At 49.9% G+C, this 25,771-nt stretch overlaps 1 pseudogene; it reads right to left on the bottom strand.

The window, feature by feature from the left end:
• LOC144108735 (uncharacterized) overlaps window positions 1-2,820 on the bottom strand; it is a 68,450-nt pseudogene extending 65,630 nt beyond the window's left edge.
• Window positions 2,821-25,771: the final 22,951 nt, after the last annotated feature.

Genomic DNA, 25,771 nt, shown 5'->3' with positions numbered 1-25,771 from the left:
GCAGACGAAGGGATGGCGTGCGTAAACACCTGCTGTAGAAGAAGAGGGGATGCCTCAGCCGGTGGCGACGGTGAAAAAACGGAACACGACAGTGGGCTGGAGGTCTGCAGCGTGGGATTCGGGCGGCCGCATAGGAAAGTGGTCGAAGTGGTGGACGGGGCAGGGCGGCTTTATGCAAAACCGAGCTCACTGTGGCAGTGGAACGGGTGGCTGGGGGCACAAGAAGCAAATCCGGGGCGTAGTTGTCGGAATGGCAAGCATACGGTAGGGCTGTCTGGCTTGTCGCGGAGGCACAGGCACTGGTGAAGGCGCCAGGCAGACAGCGATGTGGGGCAGGCGGTGCGGGTGGCGCGTGAGGTGCGACAAGGTCCTCGATGGCATGCATGCGGGCATCGCGACACGAATGACAGTTGTGCTCACTGTGGTCGGGCTTGAGGGAGCAGGCTAACGTGGGACTAGAAGAGAGTCCGGGCCTGGGTCGATAGAGGGTGCTGCTGGTGATGACCGAAGGGTAGGCGCCACAGCTGGGAAGCAGGGCTGGGCAGGAGGCGCCGTGGGACGGGAGATAACAAGTGGATGGCCGTCCATAGGGGCCGGTGAAGCAAACTTGAGAGAGATCGGGATGTACTTTGAGGCAGCTGGTTGAGAAGGTTGGCAAGAGACTTGCGCGTCGTCGCGTGGCACTTGTCGAACCGTGAGGGGGGGGGGGGGCACATACGGTGGCGACGATAGTGGAGACCGGCGGGGGGTGGGGCGCCGACGTAGGAGCGGGCGGAAGGAAAACCGAAACAGCTCGGGTAGGGAATGCGGCCAGGGGCGGTGGTTCGAGTGGCGCCGCAATTTTTTGAGTCCGGAACAGGAGCGCAGAGAGTCGGTGAGAGCTCCAAGCCAAAATACGCCATCAGGCTCTTCTTGAAGTCGGCGTATTTGTCAATACCGGGAGGCGGCAACCGCAGCTGTGCCTGAAGACCGGGTGGTAGTTCGCGGCTGGCGTGCTGATAGCGCAGCAGCTGGCTGGACACGTTGTGGACATGAAAGTGCGAGTCCAGCAGCGCCAGCTACAAAACGGGGTCCCTGGCATAAAACTCGGGCAGGCCGGGCAGCCAAGGAAGGAAGGGGCGGTGATACGGATGAAGGAGCTCACCGGATGTGCTGGGAGGTGTGTACATTGCGATGAAAAGCTGCCGAAAGCCGGGTGCGAACAGTGGGCGTGCAGAGGCAAGGCCAAGTCGAGGGACAGGACGATCAGGAGCGCAGAGCCGGTGTGAGCGGCGTTGCGCTCGTCGGGGCTGTCGTCCTGTGTCATCAAATGTGGTAGGAAGTCCACATTTATTTGACGTCCCGGTAGCCGCGGCTGGTGAGTCGGCGGAGCGGGCTGTTGACGTTGCTGGCTAGGCCCCAGTTGCCGAAATCATTCTCTGTTGCACGAGCGAGAGCTTCTGGTTTGCGCGAGGCCGGTCGCGTCAACTTCAACTTCATCAGCGCCGCTGGCGATGCCAGCGCCGCTACACAGGTTTACAGCCAATAAAAATGCTCCACGCCTGAGGCGGTTCTCCGCAGATGTGGCAAATTGCTTCCCCAAGTCCCGCAAGCTCTGCAGCGGCCGAAGTAGAGTTGTGTCCTGAAATGAATCGGCGGGTCGTGTGCTGGGCGGTGATTACGAAAGCTGCTGTTGATGCCTTTGTTGACGCAGATCCATCCGTGTAGACTGCACACAGTTTTGGTATTCTGACTAGATATAGGCAAGAGCAAGTTGCTTTAGTCCACTAACCGTCATCACAGATTTCCGTATTATGCCAGGGACATGCAGGCATACTGAAGGCTGAGCCGTCACGCATGGTGGCTGCAAGAGATGATGCGGCAGGGCATATTCTGATGGTAATTCGGATGGGTAGAAGTGCAGTACACGTGCAAAACCGCTGTCCGGTCATTCATCAAAAATCTTCGTCAGTGGATGACAGCGGTGCCGTGTAAGTGCGCGTAAATATACACGAAGTGGTTTGTGTGACAGGTAGATCGATGTTGCGCAATGACGAGATTCCTCAATCGTCCCTTTGTTCGAAGCACATCGTGGTAATCCGAGGCATATCTCGAGCGCCTGTGCTTGGGCACTCTCTAATGTCCGCAAGCAGAAAATGCTCATGGTAGAGAGTACAGGAAGGCTGTAACGAATGTAGCTTACAAACTGAGTATAGTAAAGTCTTAGCAAAGAGCTCTCCATTGGGCCCCATTTAATGCTTGCTACGAAGCGAAGAACATCGCAAAAAAGGGTGAGTCCTTTATTTTCTTATATGCCTCGACCATGACAGATCCCGGTCAATGATAATGCCCAAAAATCTGTGGTGGGAGACGTATGGTATTGCAACCCCTAGAAGTGTTACCGGGTAGCGGCAGACAGACTTGCGCGTGAATGCGACCACAGCACATCTTCAGCTGCTAAGTGCAAACCGTGACGTCGTAGGTACCTTGAAGTAGATGACACGGCACGTTGTAATCTCGCGCGCATTTGCGGACGTGTCGAACCCGAAGCCCAGACGCAGATATGATCAGCACAGGCACTGATGTGAATGTGAATGGGAAGTTCACTCACCAGTCGAATAAATGCCAAGTTAAATAGGATTGGCTCAGAACTTCTCCCTGAGGAACTCCACGACAAACCTGATGACTGGTAGTCTCTCCATCAGGCGGAGACATGTAAACGAACCGGACGTTGAGGAAGCTCACAATCCACGAGTGCATCCGACCGCCGACGCCAATGTCGTCAAGGGCATCAAGGATTGCGTCATGTAATACAATATTGTAGGCCCCTTTGATCTCCATGAAGACAGCAGCGACGCGTCGGCGACTACGTTTTTCATGTTCCACTGTCTAATGATGTCGATTACGCTTTCAATTGAAGAACGTCCCCGTCAGAACCCGATCATCATGTCCGGATAGAGAGCACTCTGCTCTAAAAACCATTCTAGCCGCGCCAGCACTATTCGCTCCATAACCATACCGACGCAGCTTGCTAATGCAATTGGCCGGTATGAGGTAAGGTCACAAGGAGGCTTTCCAGGCTTCAAAAGAGAAACCAGGCGGCTCATAGTGTTCTGGAACGATACCGGAAGCCCATGTATCACTGTAGTAACTGAGCAGCACAGTTCAGCCTTCCATGCCAAGGTGAGATAGAGCGTACGAAATCACGTCAGGACCAGGTGTAGATGCACGTCTACAAGAGGAAAGAGCAGCTTCTAGTTGAGGCATCGTGATTAGCATGTCGTAGTGGTCGTCTGGTGAAGGTGACACAAAAGCCTCCAAACTGTTTGATGCTACCGGAGTTGTGCCCAAAACCATTTTTCAGAATTCTTCTGCTACCTCTACATTATTACGGCGTTGGTAAATGAACAGGGCATAGAAGGGGTACCGTCCTTGCGGGGTGGAACGCAAGCTCCTGGCTACATGCCAAATACGCGACAGCGGTATGCGAGGGTCCAGCGATGAACAGAACTGCCTCCAACGTTTCCTCCCTAATCTCGCGAGGTGGCGCTTTATTTTTCGTTGAGCTCGGCGACAAACATTGAAATCACACGTGGATTTAGTTCTGTATTTCCTTTCAGCGCGCCGACGGACTGCGCGTAGTCTCTCGAATTCCACGTCAATAGCATATCCTGGCGTAGGCGCACATATATACCGCGTGGTCTCACCGAGAGAGGACGTAATCAGGTCTTCTATTTTAGATGATGTTGTGAGGTCCAGACTGGAAGTCTCCACGGACGTCCTAAAGGCAGGCCAGTCTGTACACCGCACTCGAGACGAAGTAGTAGCTGCGTACTACTTGATGCATACATACGTTGGAATGTGGTCACTCCCATGTGCTTCCACGTCAGTGCACCAGCCGACGCGAGACTAGAGACTTGCTGAAACAAACGCCATATCCAAGCAGCTGCTGTATGACGTGCCACGGAGAAACGTGGGTGAACCATTGTTGATATTGGCGGAATTCTGTGATAGCATAAAGTCAAACAGGTTCTTGCCTCGGTTAATCATAACGACGCCGCCCCACTTTGAGTGATGAGCATTAAAATCGCCAACTAATATATGAGGACCTGTGCAACTCTCGATAGCTGGTAATAGGTACCAAGTGTCAATGGCATCTCTAGGTGGCATGTATACAGGCACCGATTATCGAAAAGACCCGTCCTTTAAGCGTGGCTGTCCAACAGATGTAATGGTTTGTGGTGTGTGGTTGTAGGACTTGGCGGACGTGCGCAATGTCTTGGCGTATGCAAACTAACACTTTGCTTGTTTCGTCTTCTTCGCGAGACCACAGCAACACCTACCCAGAAAGGCCGAAAGGAGACGCCATGTTGGACTCACATATAGCAAGCATAGGGAAGCGGTACTTTTGGACGCGTTACCGGAAGTCACACAGACGACCACGTAGTCCTGGGCATTTCATTGCACCACTACACTACGGCGCACGTGCATTGTCACTGATAAGGTGGTTTCGGTTGTGCCATAATGAATTACTGCAATGCCACCAAGAGCGGCTCAAGTGCATCCAAAAACTGCACAATGATTTTTGCTGTTGGCGTGTTAATGCCTGAAAGCAGCACGCGCCTTGAACACACAAGCTTTTTTAACATAATGCTCACATCCTGACCTTCGGGCTTGCCAGCAGCGTCAGCTGGAGTGGCAACCAGTCTTGGCCTTGCCGTGGCGATGTCCTTGGATGGCAGAGCAGGCCATTCAGCATCAGAGGAAGTAACACAAACGCATCAGACTGAGCCACTGCGGTAACATGGGACAGTGCCGCAGGTGTCTTGTTATATTGTTTAGGCTCATGCTGCAGTGCCGGCTGAGCTGATACTTCCTGCGACTTTGGTGCAACGGGACTAGTATTGTGTGGATCCGGACGACGCCGCCGGGAACGATGTTCGCGGCGACGAATAAGCACAGCCATTTCTTGGTGGGTCGATTTGTACTTCACCATCTTTTTCAAGATGAGCCTTTCGTTTTTCATCTTAGGGCAGTCCTTAGCTATGGCTTCATGGGCACCCGAGCAGTTGGCGCATTTTATTGTCTCCGTCGTGCAGGTGTCATGCTTGTGCATCCCGCCGCATCGACGGCAGGATACCTCAATTTTGCAAACAGCACTCACATGACCTATCCTGTAGCACTTGTTGCACTGAACAGCCCTTGGAACATATAGGCGGACAGGATGTTTACATGTTTTACATAGCCCACCTTGACGTGGGATGGGAGAGCGTCAGTTTGAAGAATTAACTTGACACACTTGGAGCGGCCGAAACGATGAATGTCAGCTATCCGGGCCGTAGATTTAATTAGCGTCCGGAGGTCCTTGTCATCTATCTCCGGGTCAACATCAGTGATAACTCCAGTGCTAGTGCGCTTCCCGTGAGCAACGTAGGAGCGGACAGCCATGACACCGAAAACACCAGTTTCTTTCAGCTTGTCTACTGATGCGTGAGATTTTACATATACTCTGAGGACATTCTTCCATGCATTAATTCTGACTTCACAGACTTGTCCCGGAACCACCCGGTCGAAAAACTGGCTTAGCCGCTGTCTGTTAATAGTGTTCATATTTGCCATCTGCGTTGTAGGATCGAAGTCCACTGAGAAAACTCCTGGCTTGTCAACAGCCCTCGTAGGTAACTCACCCGCTGTTGATGTCCGGCGAAACTTCCTTTTCAGGCGGCGCGACTCAACAAACGCGAAGCTGCTGTTGTCAGATTCCATCTCTATCACCGTGGATTAATCAGACAAATCTGGAAGCTCCACATTAGGGACGTTCGCGACACAGGAGTTGCTAGCTGGTAGAGCCGCAGGCTTTTCGTCGGCGTCGACGGGAGGACGCACGGGATGAGCGCCCGCCACCACAAAGGATGATGAGGACACAGTTCGCGCGCTCAAAAGCAAAAAACTGTACTAAAGTGGAAGAGTTGCAAACAAGGGACGTTCGGTACTACGACTTCCTCGTTACCAATTGAAAACTGCTTTTCCGTTGCGAGACTGTTGGACATTACTTGCGTTTTCTGCTTGAACATTTAGACCCACCGTTCCGCTCCACCTAACTCATGAATCATGGTTTGCAGGTCACCTCCTGAGTGACTTAGCAAGGCAATGTCGTCAGCGAATCAAAAATTGTATAGGCGAACTCTTATCCCCACATGTACCCAATCCAGACCTCAGAACAACCCCTGTCGCCAATGATATAAAATATGCATTTTGACATAAAAGGCGTAGTCCGGATGATAATGATGAGGATCATTTTAATCGCTATATCGTATTCGCAAAAGTAAGCCTTTGAACCGTTACATCCGTCTCTACTGCTCGTGTTACTTAATAATAATAATTGGCTTTTGGGGGAAAGGAAATGGCGAATGTCTCTTTCATATATCGTTGGACACCTGAACCGCGCCGCAAGGGAAGGTATCAAGGAGGGAGTGAAAGAAGAAAGGAAGAAAGAGGTGCCGTAGTGGAGGGCTCCGGAATAATTTCGACCACCTGGGGATCCTTATGTTTATACATCAGTTTTATCTTTTATGTTTCTTAGCGGTCCCTAGGTGGGGTATTACATAACGGGGGAAGAAGCAAAAATAAATTGTGAACACTTTGCAAAAGAAGGCGAACATAAATTAATACAGGACATTGCAAAGGGCAAAACGAACATAGGTACAGTGGCCATCCGGATATGCAAGTGCCATAAAAAAAAATGCACGTAATACGGATAAGGGCGAAACCCTTATCTTTAATATGAAACAAAAATATAATGAGTGCATTTTCGGATAGTGAGAAGTAGGTCTAAGACTAGATTCTTGAAGATCGCGCTACGTTGCGGCGGGCTCTGGCAGCTGAATCCACTTTTCTATGGCTGATGACAAGAAGAACTTTTGAAGGGCCTTAGTGGAATCTGGTAAGCGCTGCAGACTTACACTGCTGAAAAGAAGGCACAATGTGCTGTTGGGTTGAAGTGGGAGTGTGTTTTCCAAGTTAGCGTAATTGTAATATTGTTTATGCAAAAGACGAAGATGGGCAATTTTGAGTCGAAACCACAGCGGCGGTATGCCAAGGGATGATTTTATGCATTAAACACTGGTGCTGCGGCCGTAATATGATGCTATAAACCGGGCTGCATGACCTTTCACTGATTCTAATCTGTCATTAAGATAATCCAAGCGTGGTTTTCAAATGTGTGAGGCATTTTGCAGTTTTGTGCGAGTTTCAAGATAGGAGGGGACACGGCTAACAATCTTCTCAGTCGGCTGGGTGATTTTGTACTTTCAGCGACTACGTCTAGGATACGTTCCAACCATGAAAGTTTCTAGCTATTGTTATTCCTAATTACCGGTACAGCTCTACATGTGCTATGGCTATTGAAGTTAGAGTTAGTGATAATATGGGCTATTACGTTTGCAGAATGCTCTCATGAATTTGCATTTCGAAAGATGTACTGTCATTTACAGCCGGGTGCACCACTTTCTTATTTCTTTGAGGTAATTTTGAAGGTGGGTTTGATCGCTACTAGACGATATGCGTCGAAACAATATGCAAGCGCCAGAAAATTGGCGAACTGGTGATGATATGTTGCAGGGGAGGTCGTTAAAATTACTAAAAGCAGAAGGGGGCTAAGCACAAAGCCCTGAAGAAAAGCCGATATTATGTCAGTTGCTGTGCAATGGTGGTTATAAATGACTGCCATGAACAGTTGTGAATCATTATGAAGAAAACATTCCATCCAAGCAAAACTCGGTGGGTCAAGATGAAGGCACGAAAGCTTGGTCATGAGGCAGAGATGGGGAACGCGATCTAACGATTTGGAAATGTCAAAATAAATTGAATCTGTTTGAAAGCCGGAGGCAAGATTAAGGTGAATATCTGTAGTGATCTTCAGTATTTCGCATGAAAGACCTCGACAGAGACCATGTCGATTCAAATCAAAAAGCAGAACGAATTGCTATAAAGGTGCCATACAGTTAGAGAGGTTTATACATAGCCGAGGAGTTTTCTGGAGATAAGCTCCAGAAAAAAGGGAAGTAATCCCAAGGATAAGAATGGCTGCCTGATTTGTGCGCAAAAATAATGGACGGTATTAACTTTCCAGTCATTGGGAATACAGATTGTGGCAATATATTGGCTAAAAATTCTGTGCAAAGTATGACAGAAAGTTGGTTTAGTGCCTGCTAATACCTTTGGGGATATTCTACCACGATTCTTTGTATTGTTTGCTTGTTCATTCTTCAATGCTGCCGGTGTGCAGTTAATATGCTTTGTTTGCAAGACGCGTCCCGATTTATCTAGATTTATCGCATTTAGGCGGAGCTGATTCTATGTTGTTCCAGAAATTTCGCTATCAGGTTTAATTTGAGCCCTGCCGAGAGCAGATTTCATTTCTGTTACACGTCCGCCGAGAACGCTTGTTCTTACGCGGCGGCCGATTGGTTCAGTCCTTTGTGGGCGCAAGAGAGCCCAAATAGTTTTGTTTAGTCGGCATTTTCGCTGTCTTACTGCTATCCGGAGTGCAGTCACAACTACGTGACATCTAGTGGATATGCTGGATGGCTGTCTGTTTACCGGACACCAGCCCTCTGCACTTCGCACCAGAGGACAAGGCACCAGTTCACAGAGCCATTCGATGTCTCTAGAGAGAGCGAGAGCAGCGTGAGTTCGGGATCCTGCCGGACTGCTCTCGACAAAGAAAACACGCTGCTACGAGCTGCTACGAGCAGCACAATCTCGCCAAAGATGTCGTCCTCGATCATACAGAAGCAGCGGAGAATGCCGCCAACTTTCAATGGATTCCTAGGCGGAGATCACGAAGGAGGGTTAGACCAGCTTGAGCGCGTGGCATCATTCAAAAATTGGGATGATGTGGCCCCGAGTCGTCCCTGACGACATGGAGGCTATTCAAGAAGGAAGTTCTGAAAGTATTCACCACTGTCGTGAGGAAAGAAAGAGCAACGACTTCTCGAGCACAAGATTCAACTTCCGAAGGAGCTCGTCCGCGGTTACGTCGAAAAGATGAAGCGCCTTTTTCGCCGCTCCGACCCCGATATGACCGAGCAAAGAAAGTTAAGTTACTAATATATGGCGTAAAAGAACAACTCTTTGCTAGCCTCGTCCGCCAGGCGCCAAAAACCGTAGAGGTAATCATGCAAGAAGCCTGCACGATCAAGAACACCCTTGACGTCCGCGCTCAGCAGTACCACCGCCCTGCTTATGCCTGTGCAATTCGTCCGGACACAACAGCCACCACCAGCCACAACTTGCGGGTAGTTATCCACTAATCATCCGTGAGGAGCTGCGACGACTACTGCCAACTTCCCCACAGCCTCAAGCATCCACCCTCATGAAAGTGTTTCGCGAAGAAGTGGAACACCGCGACTTCGACGGCCACACAACCCCAGGCCATGAGAGTCCACTACAGTGCGCAGCAAAAAGCGTCTTTTCCCTCAGGGCCAGGAGCCGTATACACCGCCACAAAGTTTCCAATCGCCCTAACGTCCAACTCAGTTGCAAGCTCACCCAAGAAAAGCTGACATGTGGAGGACCCGCGACCAGAGGCCACAATATCCCACAGTCTTCCCACAACCCGACCGCAATCTTGGCGGCTGCGACAGCCTGAAAAATACCACTCTAGTCGACACAAAGGCTGACTATTTGGTGACGAATGGAGCAGTCACTGCACACTCGAAGAAAGTCACGACCGCGTGGGATGGCCCACAAATTCGCACCGGAGGAGGACACTTCATTACTCCATCAGGAAGAGGCACAGCCCGAGTGACTGTCAAGGGCAATACCTACCCTGCGACAGTTGTAGCGTTACAGCGCTGTTTCCGCTACGTAATATCGGGCATAGGTTTTCTAAATTAACACCAGGCTATCATCGACCTTTGATCCAAGCTCATCACGCTTTCGGCGGACGAAGGCATATCTCGGATGACAACCATGGAGCAGCACGTTGCCCTCAGTGTCATCGATGAACAAGTGAGCGTTCCATCAAGATCACACGTCATGGTCACCGTAGACACCACGGATGCAGAAAACATGAAAGCTTTTATAGAGGGGAGCACCGAGTTGCTTCTAGAGCGTGGAATCAGCATCTAAAGAGTTTCACATATATTAAGGAGTCTAAATTAACTTTTAAAGGAAAGAGGTGTGAAGAAGACGACATGGATTAACCGAAGAATAAAGAAGATGAAGAAGCATTCGGTGAGGTGGAGAGAGATGGTTGGTGGAAACGAAAAGAAGAAGACAACAAGGCTCACGTGAACTAATGCCAAGGCTATAAAAGGGCGAGGGAGAGCGAGGCACGGGGGGAACAGCAGAGAAGTGGGGGCTCTGGCGGGTCAGGGACACATCGGCTGGAGGAGAGCGACGCCGGCTACTGCTCCAGTGAGCTCGCGTTCTACGGCATCGCATCGTGGACTTCCTGCTGTGCCCGAGCCCGTTCCGGGGAGTCAACAGAGGAGGCTACCACCTGCTACGGCCAGGGGTGTCTCTAGAGCTGTTGCCACCAATCCGGGTAGCGCCCCCGACGCCAACAACACCGGCATCACCTCCACGGGCGCTTGGACCAGGAGCTTGTACGACGCAGCCAGCGACGCCAGCCCAAGCATGTCGAACGCCGTTTAGACGCCGGCTACTGAATCCATACAACGCCGCACCCGCACCGAGCCAACCGTCAGCACGAACGCCGACCAATAATAGTAGAACGCTAGTAGCAGTATTAGACACTGGTAGCAGTGTTCCCGGGTCGTGTGTATTTATTGTCTTTATGTTTTGTGTTACTTTTGTATGTATTGTGTTCTAGTGTATGTGTCACGTAGGGTGTATTAAATGCGCATTTAAGCGGATAGACGTGTCGCCTAGTCCATAATTTCGGTCCGAGTGTTATTCGGGGAGATCCGTGACAAAGATAAGGGGCGAGCTTGTGCCAGGATAAATTTCCTTTTTCTTTTTTTGCTTTGTCTCGGATCTTTCCAATCTCTCGACGGCAGAAAGTATGGATTTGGCAAGAACGTTAGCACTGGCGCTCAAGCTTGGTTTAAGCAAGGAAGGGGCGATGCGTCTCTACGACCAGCAGAAAGTGGAGGCAGATAGGCAGAGAGAGGAAAGGGCGCAAGCCCGCGCAGACTCTCGCGAAGCGGAAGAACGCGAGGATAAAAGAGCTCGCGAAGCAGATGAGAGAGCTCAAGAAGCAGCTAAAGAGCTCGCGACGCTGAAGAGCAAGAAGCTAGAAGAGCTCACGAGGCAGAACAGGAGAAAAGAACGACAGAACGGGAGAAAGAGTTTCTATTGTGGAAACAGGCGCATGTCGCGGGAGGATATGAGGAGATCACGGAGAGTGATCAGCGTTCCTTAGCGGGTAGAGAATCTGCTAGATCGGCAAAAATTTGTCCAAGGAAGCTGATAGCTCTTTTCGATGACAAAATAGATGATCTGGATGCATACCTACAACAATTCGAGCGGTTCATTTTGGGGCAAGGCTGGGAGCGCAGTGAATGGGCCACGTCATTGAGCATGTGTTAAGTTGCAGAGGCGCTGAATGTGTTTGGAAGGATGCCTGCTGATGATTCCATGGACTACGAGAAAGTCAAAAAGGCGCTCTTCCAAAGATTCAGGCTTACGGCAGAGGTTTTTTGTGAGATATTTGGCACCGCGAAACTTGATGATTCAGAAACCGCTAAGCAGTTTTCTCGCAGGCTGACCAACTATTTTGATAGGTGTCTTGATATGTCAAACACAGAAAAGAGTTTTGAAGGGGTGCGTGACAAGCTGTTCACAGAGCGATTTTTAGTGTTCTGCAGCTCAAAACTAGAACAACTCCTGAAAGTTTTGTTCATTGGAAGAGTTCGCCGACTCTCCAAACTAATTCCTCGAGGCTCAAGGGCTAAGAAGTTTGAGTTAGGCAAAGAAGGAAACCCAAATGATCCTAGAGAATGATGCGGCAGAACCAAGAGCATATGGCGCTGAATCTAAGGCGCCAGTAAGGTGTTTTCTCTGAGGCAAGGTGGGACACCGTGCAGCTGCTGTCGGACTAGTAGCGCTGCCCAAAAAACACAGGTTGTGTGTCAAGGTTGAGGTTGTAAGAGGAGGGGTCATACTCTGGATGAGCACCGATACTGAATACAGGACAAAGCTTCATGCGTTGTCGTCTCTAGGGTAGAACTTGTCACGCCACGTGAAGTTCCACAGCTGAAAGGAGAGCAAACGCCACTGGAAATTGAGGCAGTGAGTGGAACACCCAAGTCGAAAGCAGCAATGATGGTGGTGGTTGGGCAAATAGGGGACCGTCGTATACTGGTGCTTAGAAACAGCGGAGCCAACAATGTCTTGGTTCGGAGAAGCCTGATGAAGGACGAGGATCTTACAGGGGAAGCGTCGGCGATCGCTCTTGTAGATAGCACAGTAAGGTACCTTCCTGAAGCCAGGATTCTGGTGTCCACTTCATATTATACTGGGCAGGTAGTGGCAAAATGCTTGGCCGCCCCATCTACGATCTCATCGGAAACATTACGGGTGCAAGAAGTGTCGAAGACCCCGATCCCGAGTGGAGGATGCTCGACGTTGAAGAATAATCAAAGGAGGAAAGGCCCGTGACAGCTCAGACGGGTACAGTCAGTTTCTCGTCGGCAGTGGAGACAAGAGCTCAAGCGACAGCCCGAGCAACGCAGCGTCCGCTCTCTACTCCTGTTACGATGTGCCTGAGCGTAACACCGGGCGAAATGGCGATTAGGCAAAAAGAAAACTTGAGCTTTAAGGCCTGCTTCGAAAGAGTCCGCGAAACAGTGAAAAGAAAGAAGAGTCGTACGTCCTTCGAATATCAATTGGTAAATGGTCTTCTGCACAGGGAATGCATATTTAGTTCAGGAAGGCGGGTCCAACAGCTGGTGTTACCGAGAGATATGCGGGAGACCGTGCTGCGCTTAGTACAAGACTCATTATGGCCGGACACCAGGTGTCACGGATCTCTCCGGAGAACACTCGGACCGAAAGAATGGACTAGGCGACAGGTGTACACACACAGGCGCACATTTAATACACATTAAGTGACACACACACACTAGAAAACAAAACTAACAAAACTAACACAAAACAAAAAGACTGTAAATACACACGACCCGGGCACACTGCTACCAGCGTTTACTCCTGCTACCAGCGTCTCCTACTACTACCAGCGTTCTACTATTATTGGTCGGCGTTCGTACTCATGGTTGGTTCGGGGCGGCTGTGGCGTTGTATGGATCCAGTAGCCGGCGTCGAGGCGGCGTTCGACGTTCTTGGGCTGGCGCCGCTAACGGCGTCGCTGGCTGCCTCGTATAAGCTCCCGGTCAAAGCGCCCGTGGAGGTGATTCCGGTGTTGTTGGCGTTGGGGGCACCACCCGGATGGGTGGCAATAGCGCTGGAGACACCCTGGCCGTAGCCGGTGGTAGCGTCCTCCGTTGACTCTCCGGAACGGGCTCAGGCACGCAAAGAAGTCCGCGTTGTGAAGCCGTAGAACGCGAGCTCACCGGAGCAGTATCCCGCGTCGCTCGCTTCCAGCCGATGTGTCCCTGACTCGCCGGAGCCTCCACTTCTGTGCTGTTCCCCCCATGCTTCGCACTCCCTCGCCCTTTTATAGCCTCGGCGTTAGTCCGCGTAAGCCTTGTCGTCGTATTCCTCTTCTCTTCTCCATCAGTAATCTCTATCCACCTCACCGAATGCTTCTCCACCAATCATCTCTCTCCAATTCACCGAATGCTTCTTCTTTGCTCTTCGGTTAACCTACGTCGTCTTCTTCATGCCTTTCCTTTAAAATTTCATTTAGGCTCCTTAATATATGTGACAAGGGCCCTCTCTCAAGAGTTTTTCCATAACAAACTCCTTACATCATCCTCATCTTCAAGCCATCCAGCCAACCGACTATCTTCAGTGGCTATTCTGGGCCTAGCACACAACACACCGCAGATGTCCAGCACAAACCAAGAGCACACCACTAACATAGCACACCAAACTGCATTTTCAGAACACTAGCACACCACTGACGTTGTCCGTAGAGAGTACTTATTAGACATGTTGGTGTCCACAACACACTCCCTTGCATAATCACATAACATCAACAACAGCGACAACAATAACAAGATAAATTCCAGAGATATATCAACACAGCAGCAACAACAAGATACATCCCCGACCTACCTAGAGCTGTTCAGTTAGATCTACCTGTATACAAGTCTAATTTGTAACATCTGACCTCCGTTTTGCCTGGCCCATCCGAAAACGTCTTCCCTTTAATTTTGGAGTAGAGCTGTGATCGTATGTCTTCGTTCACATTGGGCTTCCTTAGTACCTCATCCCCTCCTGTATTTTTCTTCGCATTCCACGTGGGCACCTCGGAAATATCACCTGTCTGCTCGGCTACTACCGCACACGCGTCCTTGAGCGCGTGCCGTACGGTACCCCTTTCTTCGTATTTCTTCAACGTATTTACATGAAAAACGTTCTTAGTGTCATCAATCAATAACTCATAATCTATCTCCGTTTTCTTCCGCGTCACAAGGTACGGGCCCTTCCATTGCATCAGTAACATATTATGATCCGTGGGTAGCAGGACGAGAACCCTGTCGCCCGGATTCAGATTCCTGGGAATGGCTTTCTTTTCATATCTATTATGGCGTTCACGCGCCTTTTCCAGGCCTTGATGTGCAAGCCTGCATGTTTCCTTCAACCTGTCCCGCAAGTCAAGGACGTAAGTGTATGTTGTCTTGAGATCAGATGCAATCTCTTTATTAGCCCAAGGCTCCATGAGTATTGCAAGTGGACTTTTAGCGGTCCTCCCATATAACATCTCGACGGGCGAGAACCCGTGTCGTTTCCGGTACTTCGTAGTAAGGAAACAAAAGAGCTGGGAGATATCTATCCCAATCAGTAGGTCTCACCTGGCACATTTTCTCGATCATATTTTTGAGGGTGCTTTTGAACCGCTGTACAAGCACATTACACATGGGATGGTAAGGCGTCGTCAGTAACTGCCTTACTGACAAAAGGAAGCTAACCTGCTTCAATAGTTCCGATGAGAAGTTCGAGCCCCGGTCACTCAAAACTTCCCTCGGGAACCCATAACGCGAAAAAATTTCCACAAGACCCTCCGCCACTTGGGTACTGTCAATAGTTCTCAGTGGAATAGCGTCTGGATAACGAGTTGCCACGTCAACCAGAGTAAGCACATATCTATTACATTTTGCGGATACAGGAGAGATTGGCCCCACAATGTCAATAGCCACTCGGTGAGACCGTAGGTCGATGGCAGGCATCTTGCGCAGAGGTACTGAACCAACTTTTCCCTTCGGAACTGTGTGCTGGCACACGTCACATGAGCGAACAAAGCGCTTAACGTCACTCTGAACACCCGGCCAAAAGAACTCCTCGGTGATCCTAGACACCGTTTATTGAACACTCTGTTGTCCGGCCATAAAGGCTTCATGTCCTAAGAGTAGCACGGTCTCTCGCATATCTCATGGTAACACCAGCTGTTGGACCCGCCTTCCTTAACTAAACATGCACTCCCTGTGCAGAAGACCATTTACCAAATGATATTCGAATGACGTACGACTCTTCTTTCTTTTCACTTTTTTGCCGACGCTCTCGAAGCAGGCCTTCAAGCTCGGGTCTTCTTTTTGCCTAATTGCTATTTCGCCCGGTGTTACACTCAGGCACGTCGCAACAGGAGTAGAGAGCGGACGCTGCGTTGCTCGGCCTGTCGCTTGAGCTCTTGTCAGCACTGCTGGCGAGAAACTGACTGCACTCGTCTGAGCTGTCGCGGGCCTTTCCTCCTTAGGATGTTCTTCAACGTAGAGCATCCTCCACTCGGGATCGGGGTCCTTGACACTTCTTGCACCCGTAATATTTCCCAAGATGAGATCGTAGATGGGTTTGTCTACGCATTTTGCCACTACCTGCCCAGTATAATATGACGTGGACACTAGAATCCTGGCTTCGGGAAGGTTTCATACTGTGCTATCTACAAGACGGACGGCCGACGCTTCCCCTGTAAGATACTCGTCCTTCACAAGGCTTCTCCGAACCAAAACTGTGTTGGCTCCGCTGTCTCTAAGCACCAATATAGGACGGTCCCCTATTTGCCCAACTACCACAGGCATTGCTGCTTTCGACTTGGGTGTTCCACTCACTGCCTCATTTTCCAGCGGCGTTTGCTCTCCTTTCAGCGGTGGAGCTTCAGGTGGCGTGACAAGTTCTACCTTAGAGTCGACAACGCATGCAGCTCGGTCCTGCGTTCTGTATCGGCACTCATCTAGAGTATGACCCCTCCTCTACAACCTTCACACACAATCTGTGTTGTTTGGGCAGCGCTACTAGTCCGACAGTCAGCTGCACGGTGTCCCACCTTGCCGCAGAGAAAACACCTTACTGGCGCCTTAGATGCACCGCCATATGCTCTTGGTTCTGCCGCATCATTCTCTGATTTTTTTGTTTTTGTCCTTTGTCTTACTCAAATTTCTTGCCCTTGACCTTCGAGGAATTGGTCTGCAATATCGACGAACTCATTCAATGAAAACAACTTTCTTTCTTTCAGGAATAGCGCTAGCTTTGAGCTGCAATACACTAAATATTGCTCTGTGACAACTTGTTACGCACCCTTCAATACTCTTTTCTGTTTGACGTATCAAGCCACTTATCAAAATAGTTGTTCAGCCTGCAGGAAAACTGCTGAGCGGTTTCCGAATCCTCAGGTTTCGCAGTGCGAAATCTCTCACGAGATCCCTCTGCCGTAAGCCTAAAGCTTTGGAGGAGTGCCCTTTTGACTTTCACGTAGTCCAGGAAATCAGCAGCAGGCATGCTACCCAACACATTCAGCGCCACTCCGACTAAACACTTGCTCAATGCCGTGGCCCATTCACTGCGTTCCCAGCCTTGCTCCAAAGCTTTCCGCTCGAATCGTTGCAGATATGCATCCAAATCATCTCTTTTGTCATCAAAAGGAGCCATCAGCTTTCTTGGACAAACTCTAGCTGGTCTAGGAGATTCTCTACCCGTTAAGGAACGCCGATCATTGTCCGTGTTCTCCTCATATCCTCCCTCGACATGCGCCTGTTTTCACAAAATAAACTCCTTCTCCCGTTCTATGCTTCTTTTCTCCTCTTCTTCTGCCTCGCGAGCTCTTCTAGCTTTTCGCTCTTCTGCCTCGCGAGCTCTTTTCTCTTCTCGCTCCTCTGCCTCGCGAGCTCTTTTCGCCTCGTGCTCTTCTGCTTCACGAGCTCCTTTCTCTTCTCGCTCTTCAGCCTCGCAAGCGTCTGCGCGTGCTTGCGCCCTTTCCTCTCTCTGCCTATCTGCCTCCTCTTTCTGCCTTTTTCCCTCCTCGTCATAGAGACGCATCGCCTCTTGCTTGCTTAACCCTAGCTTGAGCGCCAGTTCTAACGTTTTTGCCAAATCCATACTTTCTGTCGTCGAGAGATCGGAAAGATCCGAGACAAAGCAAAAAGAAAAAAAGGAAATGAATCCTGGTACAGGCTCGCCACTTATCTTTGTCACGGATCTCCCCGGAGAAAACTCGTACCGAAAGAAATGGATTAGGCGACAGGTGTACACACACAGACGCATATTTAATACACCCTACGTGACACACACACTAGAACACAAAACTAACAAAACTAACACAAAACACAAAACCTATAAATACACATGGCTCGGGCACACTGCTACCAGCGTCTACTACTGCTACCAGCGTTCTACTAATATTGGCCGGCGCTCGTGCTGACGGTTGGTTCGGTGCGGCTGCGGCGTTGTATGGATCCAGTAGCTGGCGTCGAGGCGGCGTTCGACGTGCTTGGGCTGGCGTTGCTACCCGCGTCGCTGGCTGCGTCGTATAAGCTCCCGGTCCAAGCTTCCGTGGAGGTGATGCCGGTGTTGTTAGTGTTGGGGGCACCACCCGGAGGGGTGTTAACAGCGCTCGAGACACCCCTGGCAGTAGCAGGTGGTAGTGTCCTCCGTTGACTCCGCGGAACGGGCTCAGGCACGGCAGGTATCCACGATGCGATTCCATAGAATGCGAGCTCACTGGAGCTGTAGCCGGTGTCGCTCACTTCCAGCCGATTGTCCCTTACCCGCCGGAGCCTCCGCTTCTCTGCTGTTCCCGCCGTGCATCACTCTCCCTCGCCCTTTTATAGCCTCGGCGGCAGTCCACCTAAGACTTGTCTTCGGACGAGGATTGTGTCCGTTTTCTCAAGCCACGGCCAGGGTCTCACGTTTACCAAGGAGGTCCCTACGGGAACGCGCGATTGTTTCTAACTCCCTGCAATCTGCCTTAAACAAATCCTGCCCCCACACGTTGTCAACAAGCTTTCGCACTCAAGTTGAAAGGCAAAAACAGGCAGGTTATCCGCTTTGTCTAATTTCGGCGGTTTGCGAAATGCTTTTGCAGAAACTTAAGCAACTCACTGGCATCAGGGAGCCGGTTTCGCATTCATCAGTAACAGTAATACTGTATATTCACAAGGTGTCGCATAATATTAAGAAAATAGCGAGCAGACACCGCGCCTTGTAAGCTTTCAAGACTTCGTGCCATGACCAACAGAGAAAAGCGGCCGGCTTGCACTATAAAACACCAAAAAAAGTTCACGCAATGCAGGACACAAGTGGTATATGAGATACCGCTTATCTGTGGCCTCGTTTACATCGGGCAAACAGGTCGTTGTTTTAATGAGCGTGCAAGTGAACATTCCCGAAACTTGCGCAACAACGAAAGGAGCTTCCTCGTTGACCACTGCAATAGCTGTTCTAAGTGCCGTCCCGAATTCGACAAAACTAGATTTTTGAAGAGTGGAAAAGATAAAACTGAGAGAGAGATTGTTGAGGCATATTTCATCAAAGAAGCTGGAAACAAATGCGTTAGCAGGCCTTCCATTATTCTTAGAAGTGCCGAGACGTCTTTTATAGAAGGTTTTTTGTAGTTCGCAGATTTCCCTTGGTTTTGTGCTCTTGTTTTGTCCTTTCTTTCGGTGTTTTACAATTTTTAGTTTTTTAGACGCTAAGACGACTGTTTTTTGCAGGAATGATATTTAGTTTTTATCACTTGACGCTAGGCGCTGTATCTTCAGACTTCATCCCTCATTATTGTCATCTTTTTTCACGTGGTTTTATCTCATTGTCGTTCAATTCGTGCTCTTTTTCGCCTTCTTCACGCGTTTCATAAATTGATAGTGTGGACTTGTCATGCCCCTTGGATGATGTTGTTATTATTTCTGCTGGCCAGAAAAGAAGTTGGCTTCCCAAGCTCTGTGTAGATAAGATTCTGTAGTGATCAGCGTTACTTTGTTGCCAGTGTTCGCATGAATTGCCGTTTGATATGTACAACGTTTACGCATTTGTTGATATGGCTTGGTTGAGGTATAAAAGGCAGGCTAGGTGCAATAAACCCCAGTTGTAAGTTGGCGTCAGTCGTGTCTTTTGTGTGCCTTCTGTGTCTCCGTTTCTTGCGCCATTACCAGTTTTTCTTTCAACATGAACCAACTCGCCCAAACTAGAGTTTTACCTGAAGTGGCAATTTGTTCGCTATGGCGTAGAGGTAGAACATCCGCCTCGCGTGCAAGAGGACCGGGGTTCAAATCCTGGTGCCGCGCAATTCTCCACCGGGTTTAAAAAAAAATCCGCGTGTCGATGGAATTGCATAACCAGGCCTGGAGTGCGGCCTTATCTCGGTGACCAGAACCGACAACGCACTCTCTCACCAGAGCAGTATTTGGCCACCCTGGTGTAGTACTTGGCCACAACCTTCTGTGATCAAACAATGCTTCATCCCGCCAGTAACGAAAGATGAAGTAAAGAAAGCCTTAGAAGCAATGAAAAGGGGAAAAGCAGCTGGGGAGGATCAGGAAACAGCAGATCTGTTGAAGGATGGAGGGGACATCGTGCTAGAAAAACTAGCCACCCTGTATACGCAATGCCTTATGACCTCGACTGTACCAGAAGCTTGGAAGAATGCAAACATTATCTTAATTCATAAGAAGGGAGACGCCAAGGACTTGAAAAATTACAGGCCGATCAGCTTACTATCCGTTGCCTACAAAGTATTTACTAAGGTAATCGCTAATAGAGTCAGGGCAACGTTAGACTTTAATCAACCAAATGATCAGGCAGGCTTTCGTAAAAGATATTCTACAATATATCATATTCACACCATCAATCAGGTGATAGAGAAATGCGCAGAATATAACCAACCTCTATATATAGCTTTCATTGATTATGAGAAAGCATTCGACTCAGTGGAAACCTCAGCAGTCATACAGGCATTGCGTAATCAGGGGGTAGAAGAGCCTTATGTCAAAATACTGGAAGATATATATAGCAACTGCACAGCTACTATAGTCCTCCATAAAGTCAGCAATAAAATTCCGATAAGGAAGGGCGTCAGGCAAGGAGACACGATCTCGCCAATGCTGTTCACCGCATGTTTGCAGGAAGTATTTCGAGGCCTGAATTGGGAACAGTTGGGAATAAGAATAAATGGAGAATACCTAAATAATCTGAGATTTGCTGATGACATTGCCTTGCTGAGTCACTCAGGAGGTGAACTGCAAATCATGATCAACGAGTTAGACAGGCAGAGCAGATCGATGGGTCTAAAAATTAACATGCAGAAAACCAAGGTAATGTTCAACAGCCTAGCAAGGGAACAACAGTTCACAATTGGCAGCGAGAGCCTAGAAATTGTGCCGGAATACGTCTACTTAGGGCAGGTAGTGACAGCTGATCCGGATCATGAGAGGGAGATAACTAGAAGGATAAGAATGGGGTGGAGCGCATATGGCAAATTCTCGCAGATCATGAGTGGCAGTTTACCAATTTCCCTCAAGAGGAAAGTGTACAACAGCATAATCTTACCGGTACTCACCTACGGGGCAGAAACGTGGAGGCTAACGAAAAGAGTTCAGCTTAAGTTAAGGACAACGCAGCGAGCCATGGAAAGAAAAATGATAGGTGTAACGTTAAGAGATCGGAAGCGGGCAGAGTGGGTGAGGGAACAAACACGGGTTAATGACATCCTAGTCGAAATCAAGGGAAAGAAATGGGCTTGGGTAGGGCATGTAATGCGAAGGCAAGATAACCGCTGGTCTTTAAGGGTAACGGAGTGGGTTCCAAGAGAAAGTAAGCGTGGCAGGGGGCGGCAGAAGGTTAGATGGGCGGATGAGATTAAGAAGTTTGCAGGCAAAGGGTGGATGCAGCTGGCAAAGGATAGGGTTAATTGGAGAGACATGGGAGAGGCCTTTGCCCTGCAGTGGGTGTAGTAGGGCTGATGATGATGATGATGATTTAGATGAGGTTGTTGTCTTCACCTCGAACATTGACGAGCACCGAAAAAGGCTTCAAACAGTACCAGCGCAAATCAAATCGTCCGGTCTGACATTGAAAGCAGAGAAGTGCCACTTCGCCTATGAAGAGCTGCTGTTTCTATGGCACATCCTAAGCAAGGAGGGAGTACAACCAGACCCGCAGAAAACAGCTATCACGCAGTTTCTACCGACGGCTGATGAGAAAGGTGTGCGCAGCTTTCTCGGCCTCTGAGCGTTTGGCCGATGATTTGTCAAGAACTTTTCCCGCTTCGCGAAGCCTCTAACCCAACAGACAAAAGCAGACTTACCATTTAAAGGGAAGCGTTTCAAGCAGAAGGCTGCACGGAACTTCAGCGTCGTTAAGAATACTCATCAATCCTAGGCCACGTTGATGAAAACGCCAAGACTGAAGTTCGTACCAGCGCAATCAGTGTAGGCTTATGCTCCATCCGCGTTCAGAAAAGTAACGGATTGGAGAAAGTAATCGCGTGCGCTAGCCACTCCCTGTCCAAAGCCGAAACTAACTATTGTGGAAAACCTGTTCCCCCCTCCGTTTCGATGCGGCGGACCATGCCATGGTCGTGCGTCAGGACAGCACCAGCTGGGCCGAGGAGGAAAGTCTCTCTCATGGGGGATAGAGAACGGCGACGGGAGCGACACCTCGTATGTTACGCGGAATTATGCGGAACATGAGAGGGTGGCTTCAGGGTCCGGCCAGCGTCGTGAGCGGTTGCAGCCGCACGCTCTCGTCACCTTCCGCGACAGGCGCACGGAGAACCGTCGTGCCTTGCCTCTGGACTTCTGGTTCCAGGCAGCGAAGCGAGCGCACCAAACGCGCACTATCGTCACCTTCCCCAGCAAATTCTAAGGAATGGCTTTGTTCCAAAAATATGGCTCGTAAGGGAAGACCCGGCTGCCATTATCGGTGCATACAAACGTTCGCCGCTGATAACTCCGAAGTCGCGCCTCTGCCCCAGCCGGTAGGTCGGAAGTCCTTCTTATGTAGCCTTCTTTTTCCGAGGAATGCCTCGTTGATATTTTGTAGCCAGCTCGCCCACTCTGTGAATTAATTGCAAGTGTATTAAATAGCATATGAGTGTTAACGCTTGGTCGCCCCTCCCTTTGTTTCTCTCGAGCACAAACCCCTCCGCGGTTACCGAGCGGAACGCTGCATCCGCGCAATGGGAGTGCTGGGGGGCGGAAGGCTGGTCTCCCGATATTTCCACATTATTCAACAACTTAGAAGCAGTTCCTTGCCATCATCTGGCTACGTCGAAATTCCGCCCCTGCCTGCACGGCCGACCGTTCAAGGTGGTCAGCGAGCACCATGCCCTTGCTGGATTACCATTTTTAAGGACCGCCTCGCTCGATGGAGCCTGCGTCTCTAGTAGTTTATCGTCACTCTCGTTTACATGTCCGGGCACAAGCACTCTGATGCCGGCTGGTTGTAACGAGCCCCTGTCGATGCACCGCGCCCGGACGACGATGAGGACGCATTCCTTGAACCCATCAACTCCAACTCGTTCGCACAGTAGCAGCGGTGAGATCTAGACCTAAAACACCTCATCGGGTACTTGCAGGGCAAGATGTCTTCACCCACCGCGATGTTGAAGCGAGTATTGGCTTCGTTCTGGCTACAGAACGACGTCCTCGTAAAGAACCTCTTCGCAAACAAGACAGAATACCCCTTTGCTGTACCTGCTAGTCATGCGAGGAAGTTTTACAGGCTTCACACGGCGATCTGACAACTGGACATCTCCGGTTTTCTCGCAACCTACGCCGCATTCAAGAGAAATATTACTGTCTCCAACTGTCGGCCGACGTAGCACAATATTTTAAAACCTGCCGATATTATCAGCGACGAAAGACCCCTCCGACCCGGGCAGCAGGCTAGGATTTCTGGACCCAGTTACACCACTCTCAAGGCCCTTCCAGCCAATCGGCATGGACCCGCTTGGCCCTTTGCCAAAGCCAACGTCTGGGAATAAGTGGATCATTATAGCTACCGACTATACGTGACCCGGTGCGCCGAGGCATGTCTTAGGGAACGGAAGAGCAGCAGAAGTCGCCCAATGTTTTATCGAGTGCATTCTTCTGCGACATGGGGCCCCCGATATTCTCATAAGGGACATAGGAACAGCATTCATGGCGGAACTGACACAAGCCATCCTTCACTATAGCCAAACAAGCAGCCAGAGGACAACTGCATGCCATCCGCAGAGCAACGGACTCGCGGAGGGCCTGAACAGCCGATCGGCATGGATCCGCTTGGCCCTTTCGCAAAGCCAACGTCTGGAAATGATTGGATCATCATAGCTACCGACTACGTGACCCGCTGCGCCGATGCATAAGCCTTAGGGAACGGAAGAGCAGCAGAAGTCGCCCAATTTTTTGTCCAGTGCATTCTTCTGCGACATGGCGCCGCCGATATGCTCATAACGGACAGAGGAACAGCATTCATGGCGGAAGTGACGCAAGCCATCCTGCACTACAGCCAAACAAGCCACCAGACGACAACTGCATGCCATCCGCAGAGCAAGACTCGCGGAGCGCCTGAACAAGACCAACGCTGACATGCTCGCCATATATGTCCAAGCCGAACACAAGACCTGGCACTGTATCCTGCCTTACATATTCATCGCCTACAACACCGTAGTGCAGGAGACCACCCCGGTGATGCCATTGAAGCTCGTACATAGAAGGGAGGTCCCGACCACGCTAGACACCATGAGTTGAGTTGAGTTGTTGTATGCAAAAATGGGACTTGCCTTGCTTATTATTAACAGAAAAAAGAATCACTCGCCAAAAAAGAAAAAAGTAAAAACTATTTACGTTTCGGGGCCGGTACGGGTCCCTTGTTCCGAATGGCAGGGGACGGGCGAAGGTGGTGACTTATGTACTGAGCAAGTGGCGTACTGAGCAAGCGTAAATCTCAGGAAGATTACCATTCGTTCGGTTCAAACATGTGTTGTCGTTTGGATGTGAAGTGATTCTAGAAGTAAGCGGGATGGTATACTTCTCCGTGGCAATGACTGAGGCGTTGTTCCAATCGATGGCATGTTATGCAGCTTGATAGTGTTCAGCCAAGGCATTTTCTTTCGGGCGGCCTTTGGCAACATCATTTTGATGTTGTTTTAAGCGCCTAATAAAATTGCTTGATTCGCCGATATATGCAGCTTTGCAGTCCTTGCAGGGAATTTTGTACTCCACTCCGAGGAATCTGTTTCTTTCAGCCCGGTCTTGAATTGTGACCAGTTTTTGCTTCAGTTTACTTGGCGGCACGTGGGCTATATGGATATTGTAGTCCTTGAAGACCCTGGCTAAGGCCTCACTGACTCCTGGAGCGTAGGGAATGCTTGCCCGCTTGCTTTTCTCGGTAGCCGCTGTTTCCAGGTTTCGACGTGAACAGCGGCGTTCTGCAGTCATTATCATATTTTTAGGGAACCGTTATTGGAAAAATCCTTCCTCACGATATTATGTTCGGATCTGAGTGTCCTCGGGCTTCAACAAAGGCGGAAATCGTGCCTGAAAAGTGCGGATGCAATGGAGCGTTTATGCGCTAGAGGGTTGCCAATAGAAACTCAGGTACCGACCAGTGTGAGGGGACTTGCGGTACACGCACGTTTGAACCCAATTGGTCTTTGCACAAGTAGGTCCAGGAAGAGAATGACACCATTCTGTTCTTCTTTGGTGAATTGTATTGTCGGCTGAAAGGAGTTCAGGTGCTCACAGAAACGGCTTGCATCCTGAAGGCGAGTCACACAGAAACGGTCATCGACATTCCAGAGAAATAGTTTAAGGGCTGCATGAAATGAAACAAGTGCTTCTGCTTCAATGTGTTCTAGAGAATGTTTGCGCCCACGACAGAGACGGAAGCACCTATGGCTGTACCGAACTGCTGTTTGTAGTGATGATTCCTGAAGACAAAATACGTGTTGTGCAAGCAGAATTCGAGCAGGCGACAAAGATCAACAACGCCAAAAAGCGTACGTGAAGTTACCAAGGCATCGTTTTCTAAAATTCGTTGGCAGGACGAAACTGCGAAGACTACCGGGACTGACATAATTTTGTCTTCACGTCAAAAGAGACTAGGACATCCATTGTCGTCTCTAGTGGCCTCCTTAAGCTTCTTGACGAAGTGGGAGGAGTCCTTTACATACGCCGTTGTTTTCCAACCAGAGGGCAAAGCATTTGATCTAAGTATGCGGAGAGCACTCGCGATGAAGAGCGCGTAAAGTCTACGACAAGGCGTACTGGTACGTCCGGTTTGTGCATCTTAGGAAGGCCGTAGATAGCAGGTGCCGAACCCCTGTGGCATAGCAGCCGAAAATATGGGTGCTTGCTCTCTGGTGGGATGAACTTGAAGCTGTCGGAAAGTAGTTGTAGCGGCACTATCTTCATCAGCAATGCTGCGCCGCCTCTGCTTGAGACATGTG

This window comes from Amblyomma americanum, chromosome 10 (genome assembly GCF_052857255.1).
Source record: "Amblyomma americanum isolate KBUSLIRL-KWMA chromosome 10, ASM5285725v1, whole genome shotgun sequence".
In the NCBI taxonomy this organism is placed as follows: Eukaryota; Metazoa; Arthropoda; class Arachnida; order Ixodida; family Ixodidae; genus Amblyomma; species Amblyomma americanum.
The sequence above is the reverse complement of the archived record's forward strand: the minus strand, read 5'-3'. Positions and strand labels throughout refer to the sequence as shown.